We start from the raw sequence: 13262 nt of genomic DNA, 5'->3' as shown, positions 1-13262 counted from the left end.
TATATATATATATATATATATATATATATATTTATATATATATATATATATATAAAACAGGTAGACAAGTACTTGGGTAAACATTATTTATTGCAACTAGTTTCGGGCTCTTACATGCCCCATCATCAGGCATCTAAAATATATAATAAATAAACAAAATTGAAAAAATTAGAATAAACAGGCCACTCAACAAACAAGCATTTAGTGCCATTCGTGACCATTCCCATCATCATGACCATCCTCTGAGTATGGAATCTTTTTCTATACTAGCCAGTAGGTGTAGTGATGCGGAGCTAACCACAATAGAAACTTTGTATACAATCAGAGAAAAACCATCACTCTGTAATAATAAACGGTCAGCTGAGTTACTTTGTTTTTAATTCTGTGTCTATCGTTTATAACTATCTTTGTATTTGCCTTTTATTCTTCTCTTGGCTCTTGCTTTTGTAAGTTAACGGTACTGTCCAACTTTAATTCTTGGTAATTAGTTCTGATGTTTAATTTTATTTTAGCGAGTGCATTTTTTATTATGTTTATTTATTATATATTTTAGATGCCTGATGATGGGGTATGTAAGACCCCGAAACTAGTTGTAATAAATTATTTTTACCCAAGTACTGGTCTACCTGTTCCTTATTCGATTCCACTTACCTCGGAATTCGTCTGTTGCATATATATATGTATATATATATATATATATATATATATATATATATATATATATATATATATATATATATATATATATATATATATATATATATATATATATATAAATATATATATATATATATATTTCACAGGGTTCAGCATTGTGGATTACAGCAATGTACGTAGATTCCTAAGCAGAAAAAGATCTAATTTAACCCAACAAAAGTAGTACAGTACAGAAGGAAAGGAATATAAACAACAAAGTTCTCATATATTTTTATTTAATGGTTTGATCCATGCGACTTAGCATTTGCCACATTTTCGCTAACATTCAGGGCCAGGTTACGTCGGGGTTTGGTCTTCCCCTTGACAGCACTTGGCTGTCGTCCTTTACCAATGGGAGCTACACCTCTTGGTCTGTCAGGTCCTCTTCTAGAAATGGAGGTTGGGCTGACAAGGTATTTTTCCACGGCCTGTACCTTTTTTTCAGCTCCGAACCGATGCTATGGAGCAAGATATTTAGTTGATTGGTGGTTTTGACGGATGCTAGCCTCGACTTGCGCTAAAGTTTTTGCAACAGGACTCGTATCCAATAGTGGAGTCCTCAACGGAGTTTCAGCATAAAGGAACCGCTGCGGATCCTCAATATTGCATGCATGTCCGTCCTCAGTATCTAAACTTTCGTTGCTGGTTTTTGCTGACGTGCTGCTTAATTCTGTTCTTATGTCTCTGTTACTATTATCTTTACCCTCATTACTTACATTCACTGGTGAACTAATTATTTCAGTCTCCAGCAAACTTTCAAAGAAATTTTCGCCAGGAACTTTTTCTGGGCCGAGAGCTACTCCTACTAACCATCTTCTATTGGGTGTGGTCAATGGGAACATTTGAGGAACCATTGACAAATTTTTTTTTCTGCAGCTGCAACTTGGTGTTTGCAAGCAGCTCCAGTCTCCCCAGCAATGCACGTGCACATGCCAACATTCAGAGCCACAGAATAGGCTAATGCTTCTCTGCCTCTGTCTGACTTTCCACTTGGTATTTCGCGCCTCCTAGGTGCATCACCTTTTCGGCAGGTATCTTGCTGAATGTGCCTATATTTTTGACACGCCGTCTGTAAAATGCCACTTCCACCAGCCTCTGCTTCATATAAGCATAAAAAATTTCTGCCATAAAGACAACTAACTGTGAAGTGTTGTAAGCTTTGCACCTGAAAAATAGCATAGAAAGAAAGAATCAGTCGGGAATTTAGGGAAATGGCAATGCCTTAATATTATTTACTATTTCTCCTAGCTAGGGGGAAAATAATTTCAGGTAAAATATCCTGACAGGAATGGAGTGGAAAAGAAACGATAATCATGACCTGACCACACACTAGAAGGGCAGGTAAAAGAGGTAAAGGATAATCGTGAAGTCACTTATACAAGTGTGACATTAGAGGAAATAATACAACATTTTCTCCTGTTACAAGTATTTACAGTACAGCTGTTTTAATTTCATCATATTTATATAAAAAACTAATTAAAACAGTCAGATTTATATATGGTGCACCATTATCTAAGTTCATGGTGTCACAACCGTCTTACTAGCCAAAGTACTGTTTATGTTTAGCACAATATGGAAATTTGTAGCGCAGTACAAAGCATTTGAGTTAGTTATATAACATTTACCTGTTGAGGACAATATCCTTCATTATACACATTGTAGATTCACAGAAATTATTGGTGTGATGCCCCTCAACAGTGCACCAGCTCGGAAGATTAGTCCCCATTCCTCTTTCCTGTCTACTAACAAATGGAGGTACCTGAAAGAAATACAAACCACTAAATTGACTGACAGACAAGAAAGGATGGAACATAAAAAAAGAAGCGTGTAAGAAAAAGACTAAATTGAGGAAATAGTTATAAATACTGGTAATTTGTTGAAGAACTTTGCCATAATTCACTGAAAAACTGTCCGAATACTAAGATAAGAAAACTCGTTATACTGCAGTATTCTAACAATATACGGTGCTGATTAATGATAATACATTGTAAAGCTGGGATGTGTCTCTGCAAGAGGGCTTGTTTGGAATTCATTCCAAATTCGCACAAACTCTTGAGATTCAGCATACACGGGCTTCTTGGCCACAGCCATGAGCTCTTGGCCATTTTCCTTCTTGATGCCATGTTTAGAATCCAGACAGAAGCCACCGGTGGCCACACCTGCTGCAGCAAGTGAAAGATACAAAGAAACAACTAGCTGCTGCTAGCGCCTTTCTTTCGGGATCACAGTTGTCTGTCATGAAAGCCTGTGGTGTTCTGTTTCCAGAGAAAGCACCTTCACCAACTGCACTTTTGACCACCGTGAAACCTGTGAAACACACACATTAGGAATAGGAATTATTTTTTCAACCTTACCCCCTGTCCCCTGCCCCATTAACTAATAACAGATAATAACATTCTTGCCTCATTTTGTTTGTTTCTGCATATATAGCACTGCCTCCTTCTGATGATATTTCCTTTTTCGAGTTTAATTCCAGTTTATGCACATGGATATGTCTTAAATACTAGTAATTCAAAATACAATATAAACTAAACTCACCTCTCTTAAGACTACAGTAGCTTCGTCTTGCGATGATGTAAATAACACTGCCAGAGGTGCTGCGCCAGCTGGCCCCCCAGCACAAAGAAACAGTACAGTACAGTAGGCTGCTATTGCGGTGTTCGTTCAGCTTGTCGACGCATCCAGTAGCATCAACGAAAACAACTTCAGAAGCTTCCCCTAATTCTCTGTGGATTCGTTTCATAAATGGTGTCACCAATACTACTGAAAAAGAGTCTCCGCATGTTTCTGTTTCTATTGTTAATTCAGGGTTATCTTTGGCATACTTTTTGATCGAGTTCATCATTGATAGGTCATTTAAGCCACTATGTTCATTCCGCAGCCAGTTTTGCCGCATGTAGTCAGTGGATTTAGGGGATGGGTTTATAGAATGGTTAGCCTGTCCACACAAATCTTCACACAAACCCATTTTCAGCAAATGAAACCTTGTGGTCTGTGCGGTTGTCATGCCTTAAAACGGCGATAAAGTCAGATCATCACTCCTGCATCAACTTTACAGATACTAGATAGAAACCTTTAAAAAATTTTATAATATTCGACACTACTGTTTAGGATGATATGAGCAGTAGTACATTTTGTAGTGCAGTTCAGCTTAGTTTCCTTTTAAATCTGGATAAATTACTTTCATTGAGGAAAGATGTTTGCTAATATAAGCATATAATATAAAAAAATAGCCTTATGCAATATCCAGAACTAGCTTGTCATGTGTAATGACTTAGAATGATAGTGACTTAAAATGCAAAAAAATCATGAAACTTGTAAAAACATGGAAATTTCTTGTTCAAAATATTTAAAAAACGCATCTCTGGTTATTGGGTCCACTCGCAATTGCCTCAAGGCCTCAGCAGACTCTGTGGAGTGATTGTGCTCTCCTTGTACGTATCTTCATGAAACAGGGATGACTGCTGACCAATTTGTCCCTCTTCATGCAACTTTTGCTTATTATGCGAAAGCTAACGTCCATTAATACCTGACAAAACATTATTTTTACATGGGAATGCAAAGAAAAAGAAACAGCAATTTTGAGCAGAAAATGTTCTATAAACATGTGCATTTTAAGGCTTAGTTTTCTATGAGGGGAATTTTAAAATAACTGTTATCATTTGTGCTCCCAGTTGGTAGCGAGAGGTCGGAGTCGCCTGTGGGGGGAGGAGCGGTGGTGCCGTATAGAAGGAGCATGGAGCGATAGGCCAATGTGAATAAAGTACCTCGGAATAATATGTATTATTTAGGTTTTGAAGAAAAAAAATTGCATGCATCATTGAATCCGTTTCCCTCTCTATCAGTAGTATTCACTGGACACCGATAAAAAAAGTAAGCCTAACTGAATCTCTTATATCAAAGGTAGGTTTGCTTATTCGAATATTAGACACCTATGAAATATGTAAAGTGTATTTTTAAAAATCTGTTCTTCTCCATCTTAAGAATTCATCAGAACCAGTCATGAGTGCTGGTTCAACAATTCTGTGACGAGGCTGCAGGACAAAGCATTCACAAATGAATAATGTTACTCAGCAACATTTACACTACTTACCTGATTGATACGTAAAGCCAGACAGACATTACCGTTTAGAATCCTAATTATTTAAAAGACTATCAATCCACTTGCCTTATTCACTTAGTCGCCTTAAAATGCATATGTTTATAGAACATTTTCTGCTCAAAATTACTTTTTCTTTCATTCCCCTGAATATTTGCATAAACTCGTGTTACTTTATGCTTGCTTCATCGAAATCCAGGTTGGATCAGTTAACTCGGAACGCCATGTGCGGAATTGAGAGACCCCAAAAAATTATGGATATCTGCCACTTCAAAAGAGGCACAAATTTCATATTATGCACACATGTTTTTGAGGACAGTTTCTTGAACCATCACGCCATGTATCTTATTGTGTATGTCTCTTTTAATGCATTGAATGAAAAGAAGATTTATTTAATTTCTGCAATATTTTTTTAAGGTTTTCACATTTCGTAACTCGTTTCGCATATATTCTTAGATTTTATCATTCCTACTGATTCGGCATTTCGTAACATTATGAAATAAATGACTACACTATTTGGAAGCCTCTTCCAGATGTCCACTACCAATTTTTACCTATATAATTTCTTTATCGAAATTTATCCAATTTGAAATCGTTGCTTGTAGCTCTATGTTGACTGCTAATTTTCAGAACCCATATTAATACTATGGAAACATTTGAATAACTCAATCATATCACCTCGGACTAGACATCTTTCCATTGAAAGTAAGTTAGGCCTCCTAATCGGTCATCATATGTGTTAGAGGCAGAAGGAAACCAGTGGGACACTCCAGTGCTTTATTAGACGTCCAATCAGTACAGAGGCGTGACTGCAAGTAAGGTGGAACTGCGCGGAAAACATTGGCGCCAATTCCGCTCTCCTCCCGACAACATACATCACACACAATCAACCATCCTACATCCCCCCCCTAAGATTATGGCATGGCAGAATGGCAAAATATTAAATGAAAATAATAAGTAAATATGTATTAAATACATATATAGAGACAAAAAAAGCTGTAAAAGGAAGATCCCCATAGGACAAAAGTAATGGTTAACACTGAGTGTCACAACATACAAGGACATGCATGGCAACAATATATAGTACATGCATAAAATATGTTTGCACAACAGAATTTCTATCCAATTCAGCTTACTGAAAACAAAAGATAAAATGAGCATAAGGGACAACAAAATGTAACTGCACAAGGTGACACAAGCACAAGCATGGGTTAACGCTCGATATCACCCATGACATACTCGCCCATCCATGAGGGTTGCACTGTGCGCCTTTTTGGACGAGGTGGAGCGGGTTCCAGGCGTGGGGGAATGGCTGAGGACATTGGGGGCTGCCGTTTTAACACTTTCAGGTGCTTCCTGTTTCTACGTGACACCCGACCGCTTCCATCCAGCCTAATGAGATACTGTCGGTGGCCCTTAGACTCCACTACCAACCCAGATCGGTCCCAGGTTTTGGTTACAGGATCCTGCACTCTTACCCTGCAGCCTCCAACCAGGGTAGAAGCTCCTGGTACCAGTATGTGGTGGGGTCTCCTCTTGGGACTCTGCCATTCGTAGCTCCCTCCGCTGAATTATCTCATCCCAGTGTCTCTCCACCTTGTAATGCTGTCTGGGTGTTGGCACTCCATCTCTGAGCTGCCTGCCGATAGCGAGCTGTGCTGGGGACTTGTCAAACCCCTTAGGGGGTGTATTGAGGTACTGAAGAATTGCCAGGGATGCCTTGTTGCAATCGAGGCTGCCTTCCTTTGCCTATGTTAGACCTGATGATTCTCTTGGCAGTCTTGACTGCTGCTTCGCCCTTCCGTTAGACTGGGGGTAATGGGCTGACGACAGGCGTGCATCCGTAACCCCCATTTTCTGAAGAATGATGTGGTCTCTTCACTAATGAGGTTTGTGCCCCCATCTGTCGAGATTAGCTCTGGTGCTCCCCATCTTGTGAAGTATGTCCTCAAGACTGATATAATTCTTGGTGACGTTGTGCCATGTGAGAAGTGTGCCACTTCCAGCCACCCGGTGAGCCTGTCTGCATAGGCCATGTACATATGGCCCTCCAACTGTAGCATGTCCACCACTGTCGACTGGAATGGGTATTCTGGGGGTGGTGTGAGTAATAATGATTCAGCAGGTTGTGATGGAGCATGTACATCACAAGAGGCACATCCATCCCTGTGGCTCTGCAGGTCGCCTTCCATCCCTGGCCAGTAAACCGATTGTCTAGCCCTATGGAGCATGGAGTCTACCCCTGATGTCCTGCATGAAGGCCTGTAATGACTTGATGGTGAAGTTCCTCTGGGATGAGCAGACGTGGGCATCCTTGTTCGTAAGTGTAGACTATCAGGTCTCCTACCATAGATAACCTGTCCCTAACTGAGTAAAACTGACGTAGGCAGGCCACCTCCTGTGCCTTCTGCGGGCGCCAGTCATTTACTGCAACTTTAGCTGCCAGCAGCTGGTACACAGGGTCTTTAGAGGCTGCTTCTTTGACCCTCTCCTCATCCAGCATGAGGCATTCTTGCTCAAGGGCGGTGGCCGAAGCAGCGACAAGGGCAGCAGTCATGTCCTCTTCAAGTTCAGAATCCTTGTCATCTGGTTCACAACGGAGAGCAGGGAAGCGTGATAAGAGTCAGCAGCGCAATTCCTCTTTCCTGGCAAGTATTTTACTTGGAACCTGTATTGTAGGGTCTTCTCCTTGAGACGGAAGAGTCTTGGGTTTAGTATATCCTTCAGCTCTCTATCACCCAGGAGCTTGACCAACGGGCGGTGATCAGTCATGATCAGTAAGTTGGGGCAGCCCAACAGGAGTAGCCTAGCCTTCTTGAGACACCATGTGACAGCTAAGGCTTCTCCCTCAACAGCAGCATACCCAGCTTCAGCCTGCGACAAATGGCGGCTCCCACATAAGGCAATACGCCACCTACCCTTGCAGTAAAATGGGGCATCAGCCGAGGCACAAGCACAGTACTGCTGCAGGATGACAAACCCGATTCCATCCCTGCTCCAATCTGTTAGGCCCGCTGTAGGTCGGGATTTGTCATAGTATACCAGCCCATCCTTGGCCAGCTTGCATATGGCCTCCTGTGCTTGGCAGAATCTCTCTTGTAGGTTGCTATCCCAGTACACATTCTTGCTTGTAGACTTCTTCAGGAGGTCTCTAAAGGGTTCCATCAGCGGGCAGTGGCGAGGAAGGGTGCCAACTGGTTGACAAAGCCATACCATGACCTGATGTCAGTGACAGAGGGGTTGTCTGGCATAGGGAATCTCTGTATGGCAGCTAGACTCTCCTCTGTGGGCCTGTAGGAATCCCATCCCAGCTGGAATCCGATGAAGTTCACTTCTCTTCTGCAGAAACTGAATTTCTCTGGCTTGAGGGTTATGCCCTTTTTGGCACACGTGTCCAAGAAATTATAGGTGTGCCAGAAGGCCTCCTCGACGCTGTTGTCATACAGAAGAGTATCGTCCACACATTTGTGTTTTTGGGGGATGTCCTTGATGGCGTCATCAAACCTCTTGGTGTAGGTATCTGAAGCTGAACAGTGTCCCATGGGTGTTCTTCTGTACCAGTAACGCCCCCAGGGTGTGATAAAGGTTGTGAGTCTGCGGCTCTTCATCTAACTCCACCTGGTGGAAGCCCCAATGCGCATCTGCCACTGTCTTGAAGGAATGTAAAGGCACCCCAGAGATCATGTTGAAAGGAGCAGGGGTGTGATGTGTCTCTCTCCTGCAGGAGGCATTAAGGCGTTGAAAGTCCACAGTGCGGCGGGGTTGACCTGACTTTTTGGCAACAATGACCATCCTCGCACACCATTCTGTTGCTTCACCAGTGGGTACCTCCTCAATGATGCCCTTCTTGATGTCCTGGTCCAACTGCTTCTTCACTTCTGACTCCCAATGTTTCGGCACTGATGCTGGGGTGTGGCATGCATAGGGGGTTGCCCCCGGCAGTAGATGAATATGGTGCGGCTTGCCCTCCATGACTGGAAGGGGCTCCCTCTCTGTATTGAAAGTTGATGATGAAAAATGGCGCAAGAGCCACTGCTCCAACTTTGGGACATTCTCCTCCACTGGTGGAAAGGGCATGGATGAGGGCTTCGGCAGGGATGGCCCAATGGGTGTGGGGACCTCATGCTCCAGTGTGAAGCTCGCTGACACTGGTAGGTGGTGGGGAAAGGACTGGGGCACAAGGCCAAGGTCCTTACAAGCAGCCAATGAAAGGAAGAAAGACCTTGCAGACTTGATGAAATACACTTCTTGGATGGTTGTCCTGGCACCGTACTGAATGCGAAGAGGGGCAGTCCCCATACACTCCAATCGAACATTGGCAACATCACGTAGGCCCCTGCAGTTTTGTGAAAGGGCAGGTCTTTCAATGAGGGTCGACAGCAAGGTGGGGCCTGCAACACACACTTGGGGCCCCGTGTCTACCACAGCCCGTACAGGCTAGTGACCCTTAGGCCTAGGCCCATGCACTGATGAGAACACTATCACTTGTATAGCAGGCTGCACACTGGGTTGTACCCCGGCAGTGACTGCTCCCAGTGTTACTGACGAAGCAGGGGCATCACTCACCATCTTCTTCTTGCTCCTACAGAACCGTTTCAAGTGGCCAATTTTTTGACAGCCATGACAAACACTATTTCTCGCCGGGCACAAGACCTTCCTTGGCTCATGCTGCACTCCACAGTTCCCACACATACGAGCACTAATGGAAACTGAGGACCTCTCACCACTCTTCACCGCTGCACACTCAGGGGGGCTGGGGTCTGTCTCCACATCGGCCGCACGTGGCTCTTGATGCCATGTGTCATGCTGGGGCATGGAAGCATCTTTGCGGGCTGCCTCATATGTCGCACACACTGCCCTTAAGGCATCTACACTACAAATGGAATCACACGACCTATAGAGGTCTCTTTTCAATATCTCATCCTTTAGACCTACCATAAGCTTCCTAATAAGCATATATTCGGACAAATCGCTATGACAGCTTGACACTGGAAGCCACAATCCATGGCTTTTTGAGAGCACTTTGCAAAATATTCACGAATTGACTCTCACGTCCTTGCATATACACAAAAACTCAGCCCAATGCACGGCCTGGTTTGAAGCACGCAGAACCATGGCCCCTATAGCATCCAAAGCCCCTTCTGGAGACAAATTAGCCCACTGTGCGTCACTATACCTGGCATCCAGTGTACGTTGCAACTCTGGGGTGCAGTGAAGCCTAATGTGTTGAACTGCATCCGTTGGTTGAAGCTTATATAGCCTAAGCCACGGTGTGTCATGGACTGTTTCCAAGTCCTGAAGGAGGCCGACGACATTTCCAAAGCACACTTCTCTGGTAGTGGTGGGGCTGGTGCCCTGGGACTGCTCTGTAGACACAAGCCACTCGCCATTGTAGCCAAGCGGTCATTAAGGGCTTGCAACGCATCTCGCCCTTCGGCAACTACATGCTGAAGAGCTGGTGATCTTGGCGCCACTCCAACAGGAGTACTGTGGGCACCCCTGGAGGATCGTCGTGCCCTCCTTGTCGTGAAAGACGGTCTCCCTGGTGTAGACATCCTTATCCTTTTACAGCATCCTACTCACTGCGCCATGTTAGAGGCAGAAGGAAACCAGTGGGACACTCCAGTGCTTTATTACACGTCCAGTCAGTACAGAGGCGTGACTGCAAGTAAGGTGCAGACGCGCGGGAAACATTGGCGCCAATTCTGCTCTCCTCCCGACAACATACATCACACACAATCAACCATCCTACAATATGTGAGGTCTGATATTAACAAGAATCATTTTTGTCATTTTTCTCCATATTATCTCCAAAGAATCCATATCCATCCTTTAGTATAACCAAAACTGCACCGCATGATCGATATCCCTAACCATCATTATCATAATTTCATTAATAAGCATAACTGGACCACGTCAATACTTACCCAGTAAAGGTTTTCTTGATTCCTTTCTGTCGTTTATCGCTGTGAATACACATTAATTTCTGGTGAAAGGCTTTCCTCTCTCCAACATCATACAACCTCTTGACGTTGAAGCAGGTGTTTGTTCTTCTGAATTAGATTTGCTTCCATGCTTCTAAGTCCTCTTGAGAATGGACATTCGTTCTGAGACAAATAATCTCTTGTTTCTGTAATTACAATGTTATTGAATCCATCGCTTTCAAAATTCAAGGCTTCGCTATTAACGGCCATTGTACTCGTGACCAACAAGCATGTATGAGTGATGAAACAGCTGCCCAAACTCAGCTATTCATTAGACAAATGCCGTGCGTACGATAAATAAGGCCTGATACAATGTATGATATCATCTGAAGGTATCATACATTTTTGAAAGATCATAGTAATTCTCTCAAGTTAAGACTCTTGCGATCATACAATTTGCAAACCAAACATAGGTTGTAGTAGCAAATTTTGAAGTTCTACTAAAGGATTTATCTTTTTTATTCATCTTTCAAACATGGGTGATTGTATGGAAAGATAGCAGAGTGGCGTGGGAATGCTGGCTACTAGCTCCACCCACAGTGATGACATCACTGCAAGTGCAAGTGTTGTGATTGGCTGGAAATTTGTTGGTGCACTACCAGTATACATTTCGGGAATATGCTGCCCGGCAAGGCCAGGAAAGTTTTTAGAAAATTTCTTTCCTATCTACCTTAGTATCACTGTCAGCAAGGAAATTTTCAATGTCTATGCTATCCTTGATACTTTAAAAGCTTCATGACATTACCTTAGGCATTCATATTGTCCTCGTTCACCGAAATAATCGAGAAAAATAGGAGCCTGTAAAATGACGACCTTTGTTTATACTGCACTTCTTCTTCCTCCACGCTTAACTAAAGTCTAAATACACCTCAAACAGCCCTGCTAAAGGAAAGACAGTTAGCACAAAATATACGGAGTCCTGAAACAATTATACATGGCCACTTTATTCCCTAGCTCCATCAAACGACCTAGAAAGGACATCAGGTACAGTATTTGCATTCCCAGCTATATGCTGTATAGATAAAGGATACTCCTGCAAAAGCAAACTTCAGCGTAAAATACGCTGATTCTTGTCCTTAAATTTATTAAAAAATATTAATGGATTATGATCAGTATAAACTTTTATGGGCTCCGCAGAGGCTGACAAATATGCATCAAAATGAATGATAGCTTTCACCAAGCACAAGGCTTCCTTCTCAATAGTCGAGTATCTGCGCTCCGCAGGTGACAGTCTGTTTCGCAGTCCTCTTGAAGCAGGATGGCACCTATTCCTATGTCACGTGCATCAGTGGATAAACAAAAGGGGAGAGAGAAATCAGGTGAACGTAGTAAAGGAAAAGTAACTAATGTAGATTTCAGACTTTCAAATGCTTTCTGACACTCGCCATTCCACACAAATTTCACGGTTTTCTTTAATAATTCAGTCAAGGGACTAGCAAGGTCAGAAAAATTCTTTATAAATCTGTGATAATAGCCTACCATTCCTAAGAACCGTCTCACACCCCTCTTATTCTGAGGTGCTGGGAAGGTTGTAATCGCTTCAACATTCGCTTGTTTGGGAGCGACTTTACCCAGGCCAATTTCATGCCCAAGATAAATCACTTTTGCCTGAGCAAAATCGCTCTTTCTTAGATTAATTACAAGCCCAGCCTTCCGCAGTGCCTCAAACAAAGCCTTAATTCGTTTGAGGCGTGTCTCCCAGTCATCACTGTAGACCACCAAATCATCAATGTAAACAACACATCCTTCCAAACGACTAGTTATAAAGTTCATCAGCCTCTGAAAGGTGGCGGCTGCATTCTTCATCCCAAACGGTATGACCTTACATTCAAACAAACCATCACCTGTAACAAAGGCTGAAATTTTCTTTGCCCTGGGTGTAAGACCTACCTGCCAATAACCTTTTAGTAAATCGAACTTACTAATATACCTGGCAGACCCTACCCGGTCAATGCAATCTTCCACCTGAGGCAGAGGGAAGGAGTCTGTTTTAGTGACAACGTTCACCTTTCGATAGTCAAAGCAGAGGCGGTGCTCTCCGCCTTCTTTCTTAACCAAGACCACAGGCGAGCTCCAAGCACTACAGCTTGGCTCAATGAGATCATGGTTAAGCATATAATTGACCTCATCCTTGACTATCTCTCTTTTGAGGGGGTTCAGCCTACAGGGACACTGTTTAATGGGCTGAGCCTCCCCAACATCTGCATGTTGTAGGATATTTGTCCTACCTGGTGTGCCCTGAAAAAGATCTTTATACTCATTGATTAGATTAATTAAAGATTTGGCCTTACCAGAGTCTAGGTGCTGAAATTTGATATTTAGATTATTTAAAATATCAGAGTTATTACTCAACCCATTTGGACTTACCGACAATTTGTCACTCAAAAAAGATTCTACTCCTACATCTACGACACCTACTGGTTCAACATTCATATTATCATCCCTAGTAATATATGGCTTAATCATATTTATATGACAAATTC

The 13262-nt window shown here is 42.7% G+C and overlaps 1 protein-coding gene and 1 pseudogene across 2 annotated transcripts in view; one reads left to right on the top strand and one right to left on the bottom strand.

Moving 5' to 3' along the window:
- LOC136833484 (DNA ligase 1-like) overlaps positions 1–13262 on the top strand; it is a 440466-nt gene that overhangs the window by 367791 nt on the left and 59413 nt on the right. The gene's annotated exons all lie outside the window — the stretch shown is intronic.
- Positions 1155–4219, bottom strand: LOC136833510 (uncharacterized; annotated as a pseudogene).

Source organism: Macrobrachium rosenbergii, chromosome 51 (genome assembly GCF_040412425.1).
Source record: "Macrobrachium rosenbergii isolate ZJJX-2024 chromosome 51, ASM4041242v1, whole genome shotgun sequence".
NCBI classification, from domain to species: domain Eukaryota; kingdom Metazoa; phylum Arthropoda; class Malacostraca; order Decapoda; family Palaemonidae; genus Macrobrachium; species Macrobrachium rosenbergii.
The sequence above is the reverse complement of the archived record's forward strand: the minus strand, read 5'-3'. Positions and strand labels throughout refer to the sequence as shown.